Source organism: Vipera berus (genome assembly GCF_964194415.1).
Source record: "Vipera berus genome assembly, chromosome: 4".
Lineage (NCBI taxonomy): Eukaryota > Metazoa > Chordata > Lepidosauria > Squamata > Viperidae > Vipera > Vipera berus.
In genome coordinates, this window is record NC_138206.1 from 35,169,787 (window position 1) to 35,185,091 (window position 15,305).

At 35.6% G+C, this 15,305-nt stretch overlaps 1 protein-coding gene across 2 annotated transcripts in view; it reads left to right on the top strand.

Moving 5' to 3' along the window:
• The window catches only part of ALCAM (activated leukocyte cell adhesion molecule), a 104,885-nt gene that overhangs the window by 51,789 nt on the left and 37,791 nt on the right, over positions 1-15,305 (top strand). The gene's annotated exons all lie outside the window — the stretch shown is intronic.

Below are 15,305 nucleotides of genomic sequence, written 5' to 3' on the forward strand. Positions count from 1 at the left end.
AAGACCTCTGTATCATTTTATTGCAATAGTATGGTAATGGTTTGTCAATACTTCATTCTAAGTTGTCAGTTGCTCAGTGTAATCTACGGTTTGTTCTGTTACTAGTAATCACCACTGATCATTGTGCTTCTGAAATCTATCAGGTTTTGCCACCTGTTAAATCTATTTAAGAGTTGGCCATTTGCTGGTGGGATGGTAGTTATCAATTTATCTTGAGATTAATTCAGTTCAATCAAATTAAGCGTACTTTTCAGGTCATGTACATAGGCTTGTTAGCATTTTAGTTAGTGTATCAGAAAATTAAAGACCTGTTATGTGTATGTTATGCTGTTACCTTAGTCTTCACAAGATTGAGGCAAAAGGGGGGGAAACAATCCCAGCACCATTGTACTTCATTAACATAAGTAAGCTGTAGGCATTGCTGCTAGTCCAACTAGATAATTCCTTTCCATGTGGCACTTGAAGCTGATGGTTTACAACATTCTACTGTTGCCAAACATCCACAATATTTTCTAAAGTACTGTTTAACATATCCCCTAACATTCTGTCATTATTCTGCATGCCTAGGACTAGAAAAAATGGGTGATCCAACTTATTTCTCTTGGCCTTCCTTAGCAATGTCCACCCACTACCCACACAGTTTCAAAATAAAGGATTTTTTTTAATGATCCAAGCTTAATATCTAATGTATCAGGCAAAATTGCAGACTGTGTTATCTTGGTTATTGTTTTGTTCCTTTTGACTGAGGCTTTTTGCTTTTTGTTGCTTTTGACCCTAACCCTTTTGGTTTACTTCTAATTGTTATGCAGTAATAACAGTTAGAAGGTTGATTTTTCTTCCTTATAATGTATATTTCAGCTCATTGCCATTCAAGAAGCAAAAATCTTGCCTCGCCAGCTCCATAGATCAGTGAGGAGTTGCTTAATTATAAAAAAGAACTCAGAGGGAAGAGCCAGTAATTTGTCTAGCATAAATCAAAAGGATTCAAATCTGACTCACAGCATTGTACTTTAAAACCAGTCCCTTTCTTTTTCTTTTACCTGTAATATTTTACTTTTAGTGAAATGATAGGTTTTGTCTCTAAGCAACTAAGACCTGGTGATGATTCTAATTATGCATTATAGTATCTTTTGTGTACTTTGTCAAAGCTCATGGCAGGACCCATCTACCTGCAATTATCTCTTTGATGGAATTCTTCCATTCTTATGGTCTGTCTGTCTGTCATCTATCTATCTATCTATCTATCTATCTATCTATCTATCTATCTATCTATCTATCTATCTATCTATCTATCTATCTATCTATCTATTGTCTGTCTGTCTATCTATCTATCTATCTATCTATCTATCTATCTATCTATCTATCTATCTATCTATCTATCTATCTATCTATCTATCTATCTATCGGAATAGGTGCAGATTAGATTTGATCCAACTTGACCACCCCTTTTAAACAATCCAGCTTTTTCAGTCTTCTGGGGGGGGAAAACTATCACTTTTTCAGAAGATTTGATTATTTTGTTATAATGATAATATAATTGCATCCTAACAATGTAGCAGAAAACATTTACGGTATATTTACCATTCATCAAAACACCTAGTGAATTCTTTGAATAAATCAAATCTCTTCATTTTTAGAATGTATCTGATTCATTTTCAAAATATCCACAGTAATTTAAGGATCAGATTGATTTAAAACCTCCTTTTCTTTTTAATGGCCTTTGTGGCATTTGAATTTTCTCTGTATTACAGTTTGAGACAATTTTGCCTGGCAAGATTTCATTAATATTAGTAAGGTTTTTTTAAATACTTATATCTGACTTTTCATTGTTTTTACATTATAGCTAATAATTGTATTACTAGAGTAAGTTCTGGTTTTAAAAGGAGTCCCAGATTTCCTGTACAAACTGACAGAAGATGTGGAACCAAGGAAATGTGGTGCATTGTGATTTCAGGATGCAAACCTTGGCTTTTCATACTTGTGTTCTGATGCATGCCCACAAGTTCATAACTCATGCGATTTGTGCTGTGATATTGTAATGGGGGTTTTGTCATTTGCCCTGCTTGCCTCCACCTCTGAATATCCTTAGTGATGATTAAAAATATAATAACATTCACGAAGCAACAAACTGCAAAGCCAGTTTTGTGGAGTGGCTAAGGTGCTGGACTAGAAAGCAGGAGATGGTCGCTTAGGTATGAAAGCTGTCTAATTTATTTTGATTCAGCTTTGCCATCATGACATTAACTAGAATTTGGCTGTTATTAATTAGAAATCAGGTTGTACTTAAAATATATATTTTTATGACCAACCTAAATAAAGGAAGTGTGATTTCAAAAAGACAGATATTTTAAAAAGACTTAGCAGTTTAAAGCAGTAAAAGAAAAATACAGAGGTGACTTAGTTTCAATTATTGAATTTAGATTAACAGTACAATGACAAATATCTAGTTATATTTCTAGAAATTCACTGTCCCAAAATAGGTGTGTGATTTTCCTGCTGCTACTGCCTCTTTCAAATCAGTTTAATTCTCAGCAATGACATAGTTGTGCTACAAATGTCTTATTTTAAGATAAGTGATTTTAAATATAGAAGAAATGTTGGATTCTGCTGAAAAAGTAAACATAGAAGAGAATCAGAAACAATATCTTTCTGCCATCATAGCAATTTGGCATGCTATGAAATTAGACATTTCTACTTTCTTCTATTTTTTTTCTGATCTCTGACAACATTTTTAAAATTTCTTTTAAGCAGTTACATAGTGCCCTCTACCCTTGAGGCAATTTTCTAATTTCTCTAGAGATTTTTAATTTTCATCTTTTACTTCCTAATTTAATATTCAGCTTGAGGCTCTTGCATCTTGACAAAGGCCACATCAGTTTAATAATTGGTTGATAATAGAAGAAAATGAAATAAAATAAGCTTTGTGCCTCTGGGTGACCAAAAAGCTATTATTTTCCAACTCTAAGAAAATCATACACTTCATTTCAGCAACTATTCTGTTTTCTTTTTTCTCTTACAGAATTTCCTTACAGTAATGATATTGCAATTGGTTGGAAACATCAGCAGTCTAGTAGCAAATCAAATTGATTTCTATGCTGCTAATGTGAAGAAGCTGGCAGGGGTTCTGAAATAATAATAGCAATTGTCATAGAAAATTCACTTATGATGTTTATGATAAAAAGGCAAGCTCACTTTACCTCCTGCTGACAACATGGACACATCCATGCACTTTTCTTAGCAAAGGTATTAGAAATTGTTTGTCTTCACTTTCTTCTGGGATGTCTCCTCCTCCTCCTATTACTCTACACACACACCCTTCCCAGTCACTTCTTCCACTTTTTCTTTCCCAGTAAGGAAAATGTATATAACCATATGCACTAAAATCTATTTATATAGCTTTGAGCCTGATTCTGCCTCTTGTTGATAAGTACTGGAATCTTTTGTACCAAATATGTTTTCCTGTATCTTAACATCTTGTGGTTTACACCAAAAAAGTCATTTTTTAAAAAAAAATCAACCACCTTATTGCAAAACTGGCATAGATGAGTGTTGAGAGAGAGAGTGCCTGTCTCATGGTCACTTACCTGATTTCATAACCAGGGTCTCACCATTCATTCCAGCATCTTAATCACTGTGCCATCTTGGATCTCTATAATTATGAAAAATAAATAAATATGTAGATGTGCATGCAATGTTTCATCTAAACAAGGAAATTAGGAGTCATTTGGTAGAGAAGTTTGTTTCCAGATCCAATTCAAGATGGTGGTTTTAACTTTTAAAACCCCTCACGGCATGGGACAAAGTTATCTGAGCCATGGTGGCACAGTGGTTAGACTGCATTATTGCAGGCTAACTCTGCCCAATGCCAAGAGATTGATCCTGAGTGGCTCAAGGTTGACTCAGACTTCCATCCTTCCAAGGACAGTAAAATGTTGGGAATAATATGCCAACTCTGTAAACCACTTAGTGTTGTAAAGCAGTATTAAATGGTATATGTCTAAGTACTACTTCTATTGCTATTGCTGTTATTTGAGGGTCTCTCTTGATTACATCAGCCCATCCCATTAGTTCTGGCAGAGAGGGCATACTATGGGTTCCATCTGTAAGGAACCTAGATTGATGGGCCCCAGACGTTCTGTGCTGTGGTATCTGCCTTATGGTACATTTTCCACCTGAAATTAGGTTAGGTTAATTTTCAGGAAGACCCTCAAAACATGGTTATGTCACCCGGAAGGTTGTAGGTAAATTTAAAAAATGACTCAATTGTGGTTGATATGTAATTGCGAGTCCCTTGGACTGCAAGGCGATCAAACCAGTCAGTCCTAGAGGAGATCAACCCTGACTGCTCTTTGGAAGGCCAGATCCTGAAGTTGAAACTCAAATACTTTGGCCACCTAGTCACAAGGAAGGACTCACTGGAGAAGAGCCTAATGCTGGGAAAGGTTGAGGGCAAGAGAAGAAGGGGACGACAGAGAATGAGGTGGCTGGATGGAGTCACTGAAGCAGTACGGGTGAGCCTAAATGGACTCCAGAAGATGGTAGAGGACAGGAAGGCCTGGAGGAACATTGTCCATGGGGTCGCAATGGGTCAGACACGACTTCGCAACTAACAACAACAAAATGTAATTGCTATACCCCTCTGAGTTTGTGGTTTGTATATTCTAATTTTAATGATTTTTAAAATTGTTAGTAATTATTGTCTATATTTTTATAATTATTTGATTTATTTGATTTTTGTATACTGCTCTTATATCCTACACTTCTGGTGAGATAGGCTATACAAATTTGATAAAAAAATTATAAAAATTAAAAAACTTACGCTTCCATCTTATACCTCTTAAAAGATACACCATGCATTTTATGTCATTGACACTCAGTCTCCAGGATTGTAATTTAACATTATACCCTATTTTTATGAAAGCATATTTTATCAAGTTTATAACCCTCCTCTGCAAAAGTTGGTAACCTTGATCTTTATTAAATAAAAAGTCATTTTTTCAGTTGGGACAAGAATAAATAACCCATTATACTGTGCAAAGAGGTATGGCTGGAAACTTCCTCTTGACTGATTATGTGCCATCCAGTTGGTGTCAGCTCTTAACAACTATGTAGATAGATTTTCTCCATGACAATCTGTACTTCCTAGAACTCAAGGTGCTTGATGCCTTAAGCATCATACCAGACTGGCTCTTCGGGGTAGTATTGCTTGATTCATCTAAAGAATTGCTTGGTCCACATAAAATCACAAATTGCTATGAGAAGTTAATATCTTATTCAGTAGAATGTTCCAAAAGTTGGCCAAAAGTTTCTGTTGTGTAAAGAATATTTCTTCTGCTAGTCTCCATAATTCTTGTAAAGGTTGAAATGTGTGTTAATGGTGTTGTAGTTGGTTATGTTCATTAAAGTTTATTATTTTACAAGGAAAAGGTGACTGTTGATTTTTTTTCCTGTTATATATCACTCGATTACTGTATACTTAGTTACAGTATCTTTCTATATAAATCACTTGGAATTTAATTGAAATGTCTAAAGCGAGAAGGCTATACAACTGCTGAAAAGATAGCCATTAAATTAATACCAGGATCATCTCATAACCAAGGCAGGTACAAAAGTGTACCTTTCTCTTTACTTATGAGGATTATACTAGATGTTTTAACCTGTACTGGGATTCCTCAGTTGTACATAACCAGATATTTGATTAAATGTTATACAACTTGTAGCTGGGAATGTGTTCAATATAGCATCTATATCTTTCTCACCAAAGAGCTTAAGAGAAGATAAACTATATCATTGTGATGACTACCTCAAACAATGATGCAGGGATTTTTGTTTTTTTTTTGTTGGGGGGTTAGATTTGTGGAGAAAATGGCTTCAAGGATAGGAAGATTTTTAAGGACAGAAAACATGTTTTGAAGATGAACATGTTTTTTTGTGTGTATGTGTTGCCCAAGGGCGTATGTGGTTGTTTTGGCTCTCTTGAGTTTTGGAGCCCACTGATTTGGATATGCCGAAAAGAACCTGTAACAATCAAGATGTGCACATTTCTCCGGTCACATGCACAAAAGACATTTTCACACATTCGTATAACCTTTGATCTATTCCAGAGCAGGATACCATTATTATTCTTTCAAGAATTACTTTTTCCCATATACTGTAGATAACCAGATACATATACCAAGTGTATATATGTAGACATACATCTGTATACAAAGTTCCTGGGGTTTCAGATGGGAAAATAAGAGAAAGATTTCCTGTTTCTGTTCACAGCAGTATGTATCAGTACCGAAGAACAAAATATCTATAACAAGTAAGCAAGACAGCCTTTTCCTCAGCTTAATTAGTTCTGAAGAATGTGAACGTATGTATGTGAACATTCTGATTAAAACAATAGTAATGTTGCACTATTAGTAAGTAGATGTTTTAGATAAGTTAATATGCAAAAACATTGGTTAATTTATTTTTAATATGACTGTTCATATGCATGGTACTCATAATTCAATAGGAAGAAGAGATTACAGTTAAAAAAGAAAAAATATACAATTTTCAGTTAAAAATAGCAAACTACTTATGCTTCAGAGGAAGAAATAGTTTCTGGTTTGGTTAATATCCACAAATGAAATAGTACTGATATGTTTAAAATATTTTTGAAGAAACCCTGAGATGTAAATGTTTTGATATTTTTTATTCAAAAACATTTTGAAAGCTTTTATTAGACAAGTCATATTTTTACACAGCTCATTTTAGCAAATGCCACTTTTGTATGTCTCTCTCACACACACATTTTTAGACACACATGCAAACACAACTTGAATGAGGTACAATATGCATTACTGTATGGATGTTGACTTGTACAATAAAAGCTTTTCAAAGTAGTCATTGTAATGCTATATTAGGTCCAGACAACTATATTAGTTTATTTACCTTAATTTCTCCTCAAGAGAATATGTTGCTGCCAGAAAACTATTTAAATATATTTAATACTAAACATCTAAAGTATTGGAGCACACGTATAAGAACTGATCCAGAAAGCTGTTGTCTATACTGAATTATTGTTCTATAGAGTTTGAAATGTAATATAACAATGCTAAAAACTACCATAAAATTAAGAAATGTGTTTTGGGCTAAAATTTTTATTTTAAAAAATGATCATTTGATCAAGTAGGTATGCAACCTATGTAAAAATGTTCCCTGTCCTGTCGTCAGCACTTCATAGAATGATTGGTGAAAAAAAATCCATGCAGGAAGGCAAATCAGCAGGCAAGGAAAAAGGAAGAAAAGTTGCCCTAGAACTTGCTATTTTGGTGGCTCAGTGGGTTAGGACGCTGAGCTTGTCGATCAGAAGGTCGGCAGTTTGGCGGGTCGAATCCTAAGTGCTGCATAACAGAGTGAGCGCCTGTTACTCGTCCCAGCTTCTGCCAACCTAGCAGTTCGAAAGCACGTAAAAATGCAAGTAGAAAAATAGGGACCACTACTGTGGGAAGGTAACAGCGTTCCGTGCGCCTTTGGTGTCTAGTCATGCCGGCCACATGACCACGGAGATGTCCTCGGACAAGCGCTGGCTCTTTGGCTTTGAAACGGAGATGAGCACCGGCCCCTAGAGTTGGAAACAACTAGCACGCATGTGCAGGGGAACCTTTACCTTTTTTAAATATCAAAAATTAAAATAAAGGTGGAGAGACAGCTTCACAGATGTCATGAAAATACTTCCCTTTTCCCTCTCCTCCCACCCCACCCCCATCAGATTTTAAGACAGTGTGAGAAATCTAGTTTCCAACTGTAAGAGGTTGTTACCTTCAGGGCTTCTGTGAGGACATGTTGAGAGGGGAAAATTGCGGTTATGTTGAAGAGCAAGAAAAAAGAAGGTTACAAGTGAAGGAGCTGGAAACACCGTGGCAAAAACAACTTGGTGCATTGTGTAATCGGTGGCATGGGGAAAGCGGTACAGAAATCAAGTGCCCAGCAGCCAAAAGCTGAGAAGAGGGACAGAGCTCAGTGTCCCCGACAACTTCTCCAGAAATTCCAGCAGCCAGCTTTCCTTTCCCAGTCAAAAACTATGAGTCTCTGCAATAATTCAGGATGCAGCAACCAGTTGAAAATACTACAATGCCAGCCAGCAAGAAAGCCAGCTCAATATAAGGTGACTAACGGGTGGCTCTAAGAGATGACCATTTTTAGGTTTCCTCCACAGTCCATAGCTGGGCGAGCAGCCAGCTAAGCTCTTTAAATAAGCCTGTTTCTTTACACAGGGTTACAGTTCAACAGCCTGTAAAGGTAAGGGGGAAAATAAAATTGTTGAATACTTATAATATCCATAGATAAGAATTCTTAGAAGTAGCCACAGCACATCTAGAGATAGGTACATTGATAAATAGCCACCAGTAGAAGTCAGAAGGTATAAACCTAGACCACATTTTGAACCTGGGATAGGCAGATGTTGTTTAATAATATTAACTTTAAAAGATTGTAAGGTATTCCAAGTAAACATGTTAAATCATTATGCAACTGATCTACTTTCCTTAGGTTATGTCTTCACAATAATATTTCAACATTTTTCTCACTCAGTAATGAAACAAAGTAACAAATGTTTGTTTGTGTAGGAGTGGGCCACAACTGTGATGGACTATTTATACTTTTTCTGTAAGTTCTGTTAATAGCTTCCTGTGAATTGTGGGTTTTTAACAGCATAATGTTATATTTTTCTTTTTCATACTTAATTCAGGTTAGTTGCGTTAAGAATAATAAAGACTCCTAATGTAATGTATTGTACTTGTCATTTAACATTTTATGGCATTCATTTCCAAAGAGTAGCATCTACAACAGCTTCTCTCAACCTGATGTTTTTCTGAAGGCATTTTTATCTGGGGATGATTACAATGTCTTTATTGGGTATATCTTAAATGATCTGAAGAGTTATTCAGTAAACTATGTATAGTTGTAGTTACATTTATATATATTATATGATTTGCATATGACCTGATACCATTGATGTTAAAATGCTAGTGGGAATTATTTCTGTAATTAGGTTTTTATTGTTTCAGATTGTTGCTTGGGGAATTATGGAGTCCAGCATCACTGATATGTTGTTTTATTTCATGTTGACTTACAGGTAGTGGGGAGGAGATTAGATAGATAGATAGATAGATAGATAGATAGATAGATAGATAGATAGATAGATAGATTGATTCACATGTGAGATATGTGTGATATATTACTGCTAAGCTTGTAAGCTGCCCTGAGTCTTTGGAGAAGGGCGGGATATAAATGGAATAAAAAAAAATAAAAAAATAAAAATACTGGACCTTTTGAAAAGTCGCATTAATGATGTCATATTTGGGTCTTTTAAAGAAGTATTAAGCTTTCTTTTTTTAATTCTAAAGTGTTTATTTTATATTATCTTACTTTTTTAAACAAAAAAGGACTTTTTACATGGACACATCTTAGAGTACCATGGATAGTTTAGCAAAGTTTAATTTAAAACTACTTTTTAAAGAGCCACAGGTCGCTATTTTTTATTTTGATATATTTATTTTGGGTATCTTAACATAATGGATATATTTAATGTAAGGAGACTATCAAATATTTGCAAACTATTTACTTTACTTGGATGCACTTTTGCTCTGCCATATTTTATTATGTTTATATGCATAGCAAAAATCCAAAGGAAACTTATTTTTGTGAATGATGTTGTAGACTGCATGTTGTCAGCCCTAGATTCCACCATCCACCCAACCCAGCAATTCTATTTACACTGCCAAAGTTATGTGTTGACTGATACTATGCATTTGTTACTATAGCAACTTGGAGGGGTTAAATGCATTGTTTTAAAGTAAAGAGAAAAGATCAACAATGAAACTCACACAGGAACATTCTTTTATAATGACACTTAGTGTACTTTAGCAGAAAAGCAAATACTTGCCCTCCTTCTTATCAGGTGCAAAAATAAGTTCTGTCTGTGGTCTCAATTCATCCTAGTGAAAAATGTCAGATTTCTTCCGTGTTCTGACACAGCTCATAGATTTCAAATAAAAGGTGGCTTTTCATTCTTTCACGGTCTAGTTTATAGGTGTTTGGATTATGGGTGGGTTTCTTTGTGAATTTATATTTCTCATTATTCTATAAAAGTTAGCACCTATGTTAAGCCATCAAAAAAGTTTATATTTCCTTAGCACCATCTAGCGGTCAGACTGCTATATTCATTAAATGATAAAATAGCTGTTTTCACCTTCTAGATAGGATTGACCAAATTTAATTTAGAGAATGAAGCAAAATTATTATAGATGAGTGCATCACTGTTCATCTGCTAGATAGAAGTGATCAATTGCTTTAGGATGTGCTAATGAGGGTAAAATGCAGGTTTATACTGTAACATTTTTTAGCTTTTGTACTATTTTCTATCAAATGTTTGTTCATAGATAATATAGAGATGAACTAAATATTTTGAAGAAGAAAAATGTTACTCATAGCTGCTAAATACATCAAAAAGATTGCATTTCTTCTCTGTATTGGTGTAATTATTCTGTAGTAGATTTTTCTGTTTTTACCATCCCAGGAACCCATGTTTTATAATACCTTATAATACGTGAGTATAGGTAGTGATTAACTTACAACCATTTATTTAGTGAGTGTTTGAAGTTATAATGGCATTGGAAAAAGTGACTTACGACCATTTTACAGTCATTGGAGCGTCCCTGTGATCACATGATTAAAATTGGGATGCTTAGCAACTGGCATGTATTATGACAGTTACAATGTCCCTGGGGTCATGTGATCACCTTTTGCAACCTTATGACAAGCAAAATCAGTGGGTGAGCCAGATTCACTTAGTAGTAATTAGTAACTTTGTTGCTGATTTAACAACTATAGTGATTCACTTAACAATTGTGGCAAGTAAAACAGGGCAAAATGCACTCAACTGTCTGGCTTAGCAGTGGAAATTTTGTGCTTAATTGTCAACATACCTGTCAACATTACCTTTACATGTTTGTTCTTTCTTTTGTAGAAAAAATAATGATTATTCAGTGAAACTGATAATGGTGGACAAGTTATAAGCCAAATATATTTCACATTTCTTATTTTGGTTTTGGAATAATGTATGCAAACCACAAAATTTAAAAAAGTGATGGAAATGGGGAAAGTTCTTACAAAAAAAACTGTTCTTAGTTCATATTTATTTAAAGTATAATAGCAAATCTTAATTTGTAGTACACTGTAGTTTTTTTCTACTGTGGTATCTTTGGATAATATGATCCTCTATCATTTACATTTTCCACAAAAAATATTAAAAGGTTAAATAGAATAAATTATTTACAACACAAATAATAGCCAAGCACAGCTCTAGTCCAGGCATGTCAAACTGCCGGCCCACAGGCCGGATGCATCATGCTGAAACCGTGCCCACCCCATTGCCATCAATGGGGGAAAAGTTGCAATATGTTGTGCGATGTCATGTGACATTGCGAGTTTGACATGCCTGCTCTAGTCTTAGGCCTTTTAATGATCTAAGATGCTTGATGATTATGTGTCATCAAGTCCTGTCAATTTTTAGAAACAATATAAATGGTTTTTCTTCAGGCTGATCTCACCCCCATCTGGTCCTTAAGGTTTTTCCAGAGATGCACTGTAATTCAGTTCATCCATGTTGCAGTTTCATTTATGTGTTTCTCTTTTTTCTACATTTCCCTCCCTCCAGAGAAGTCTGGAATGATTTGTTTTATCATCCATTTATTATATTCCATGGTATTCTCAGGAATCTTCTGCCACACCAAAATCAAAATTGTAAACACCCTGTTCTATTTTAGAGTCCAACTTTTACTTGAATAGAGTATCACAGGAAAATTGCATAATTCTGATCTTAGAAAGTACAAACATAGCCTAGTACCTGAATATCTTTTCCAAGGTTTTTGCTACTCTTTTAAGTGCTAGTATGTGGTTTATTTCCTGATTACTAATTCCTTAATATTGATAATTGATCCTAAATGGCAGAAATTATCCATCACTTTGGAGCCATGGTGGCACAATAGTTAGAATGCAATATTGCAGGCTAACTCTGCTAGCAGTTTGATCCTGACTGACTCAAGGTTGATTCAGCTTTCCATCCTTCCAAGGTCAATAAAATGGGGACCCAGATTGTTGGGGGAAATATGCTGACTCTGTAAATCATTTAGAGAGGGCTCTAAATCACTATGAAGCAGTATATAAGTCTAAGTGCTATTGCTATTACTATCAGTTCTGTATCTTCATTGTCAATTCTAAGACTGGTGGCTATACTTGTTATTAGTTTGGTCTTTATATTTAATCTTAGTTTCATTTTTGTGATCGTTGACTTTCATGCCTATGAAGATCAGTTGCTTTTCCTGGTGTTGAAGTACTGTGGTACCTTGGTAATCTTATTGTTTCCAGAAGACACAATAAATACTAAAAATGACAAATACCAAACCACGTGACTTACCTGTAACCCTTTGTTTTGACTGGGAAGGACTTCCTTTTCCTATGTCAGTGACTTCCCCAACATGGCTGACTTCCTGTCCATTCTCTGCAGTTGACTCCCACTTCCTATCACAGTGTGTTCAGTATCAAAGAAGCAACGACTACCAGGAAAACATTTTCATATCAAAATGCATTGAATACCAAATTCAATGGGTTTTGAAGCATTTGAGAACCAAGGTACCACTGTAGTATTATCAGAGTAGATCAGGTCACTGATGTTTCTTCCTCTAATATTAAAACCATACTCATCTTCTTTAAATCCTTCAATATACAGTATATTTATCATATAAGTTGAATAAATAATAAATAATGATAGAGTATGTAGCCATTGATTCCTTTTCCAACCTAGAGCCAGGCTGTATTATCATTTTCAATCTGCATTGTGGGTAATTTAATTTAATTTAACTGCCACCCATCTTACCTCAGGGTAACTCTGGGCAGCTTACAACTATAAAAAATAAAAACTGTAAAAGCATAAATAAAATACTGCACACTTCCAAATACAGCAGCCCAAGTAAAAGATGGGAATGGTGGGAGCAGACTGGGAGGAGGTGACATCTGTTGTTAATCAATCAACCACCTCCACTGTGATGCTTCCTCATTGCAGCACCAGCCAACTGGTCTTAGGCTCTTATGGAAGGTCAGGAGGGTTGGAGCCAACCTCACTCCAGGAGATAAGACGTTCCACAGGGCAGACACAACAGCAGAGAAGACCCCATCACTGGGAGTACTCAGGCCAACAGGGTCCACAGCATGCCTTCTCTGCCTTCAAGGAATAGAAGGGCCAATTCCAGTAGAATGAGATGATCCATCAAGTACCTATACTATATTTCTGTGTATTCAATCTGATGATGCTCATGCGTATTGGCAGGGCTTTTTTTCTCATAGAATGCTCAGAACGGTGTTCCAGCACCTTTTTTTTTACAAACAAAAAACAAAAAAACTCCCTCTATTGGCTTTAGGAGTAGACAATCTTGGCTCTTTTTTATGACTCGTGGACTTCAACTCCCAGTAATCCTGAGCCAGCCACACTGAGGGGAAAGAGAGAGGTTTTCAAGCTGAGCCATGCTGGCTCAGGAATTCTGGGAGTTGAAGTCCTTGAGTCATAAAAGAGCCAAGATTGCCTACCCTGCACTTAGAAGAGGACATTAAAATTATTTACAAGGTTACTTCTTTAGGAACTAAACTTTCAGAATCTAAAACAGCTAATTCAAAAAAGCCAACAGGAAAGAACCTCACATTTTTCATCTGCTTCTGTCTTTTGGAAGGTAAAATTAGATAACAAAATAATCTATTTCCTATGTTAACATCTCTGCAATGAAATCAATGAAGGTAACAGGAAAGAAATGAGAAACATTTTTCTCAATATAATATGTCTAATTTAGCTGATTCTAGAAAAAAATAGTATCTTTTGTACACTCTTGAAAACTATTTTGAATCTAAACCATCTATTACAACTAAACCACTTTAAATGAAACAATTCTTAAGAATGAAATATTCTTAATTTGGACTTTACTTTTACTGTTTGGACTGTTGTGTGTTTTCAAAAATAGATTATTTAGAATCTAGTTATGTTTCACTTCAGTCTTTAAATAATTAACCTAGTATATACATAACAATATATGTTTTCCATGGTGAGCTTAACATCAATAAGAACATTTATTAAAAAGGCTAAAATAAGTTCTTGTGGTATTATCTGTACATTAAAATTTTGTTTAGTCACAATCTTTCACTTTTCACATTCTGGACAAGCAGTGGTCATCTATCCTAGCAAAAGATGTTAGATATGTGCGTGTAGTCAGTAGCATATGCCTTTTTAAAAATATCAAACATGCAAAGAAACAAAAATAAGTCCAAAATATCTTTATTACATCCAGAAATGCCAACTTTGCAACCAATATTTTTCATCCATCATTATGGCACCTTAAGGATACCTGCATACATGCAAATGCTTCTCTGGGATCAGTAATGCAGCAGGGATTGCTTTTTTCTTCCAGTAACAGATTGCTGGGAAATACCAAACATGGCCTTGAGAATTCCAATGTTTGTTACAAATTTTTCTGGATGTGGTTGGAAAGAGGCTGTTTGGCACCGGAGACCACTGCCACGAGGAACACAGCTCTGGGTCGGGATTCGGAGCAGCTCAGGGTGGGGGCTCAGCATGGGCCGCGGTGTGACAACTGCGGGGAGGGGAATCCCCATGGTGGCTGTGGGGAGGGGAATCCCCGTGGCATGTGGCTCTGAGCCACAGGGGCGGGGGTGCAAAGGATGGGTGGCGACACCATAGCAAGACACCGGCGTCGCTCCCAGTGACAGCACCTCTGAGTTCTGGCACCTTTTTTTTTTTTAGAAATAAAGCACTGCGTATTGGAATTATTTTGGTTGATGGAATACTGTTACTGATGAAAAAATAATTGGATTGGCAAAAAGTGATAGTCAATCTCTTGCTTCATTTCAGTTTCTAGACTAAACAATCCAACTGTATCTTCCGTAATATTCCAGCTTTGGCATTTCAGTCTCCACTATTAGCAGCACATCTTTATTGCAGTTCAAAACTGATCTGAGACATACAGTACATGATGTTTCAGGAAAGAAAGGGTGAGAAAGGATGTTTGCAGTATAGCAAAAAGCTCCAAGCAAAGGAAAAGGAAGATCAAATACAACAAGCTAATTGTACATAAAAAACAGAAATGCACCAAATAGGCTTGTACATTTGGAAAAAAATGCTGTTACTAAATGATTTACTAGGGCCTTCATGTACTTCTAACCAGCCTTCCCAGGCCATTGCTTCCAGATCCATTGTACAACCATTAGCATAA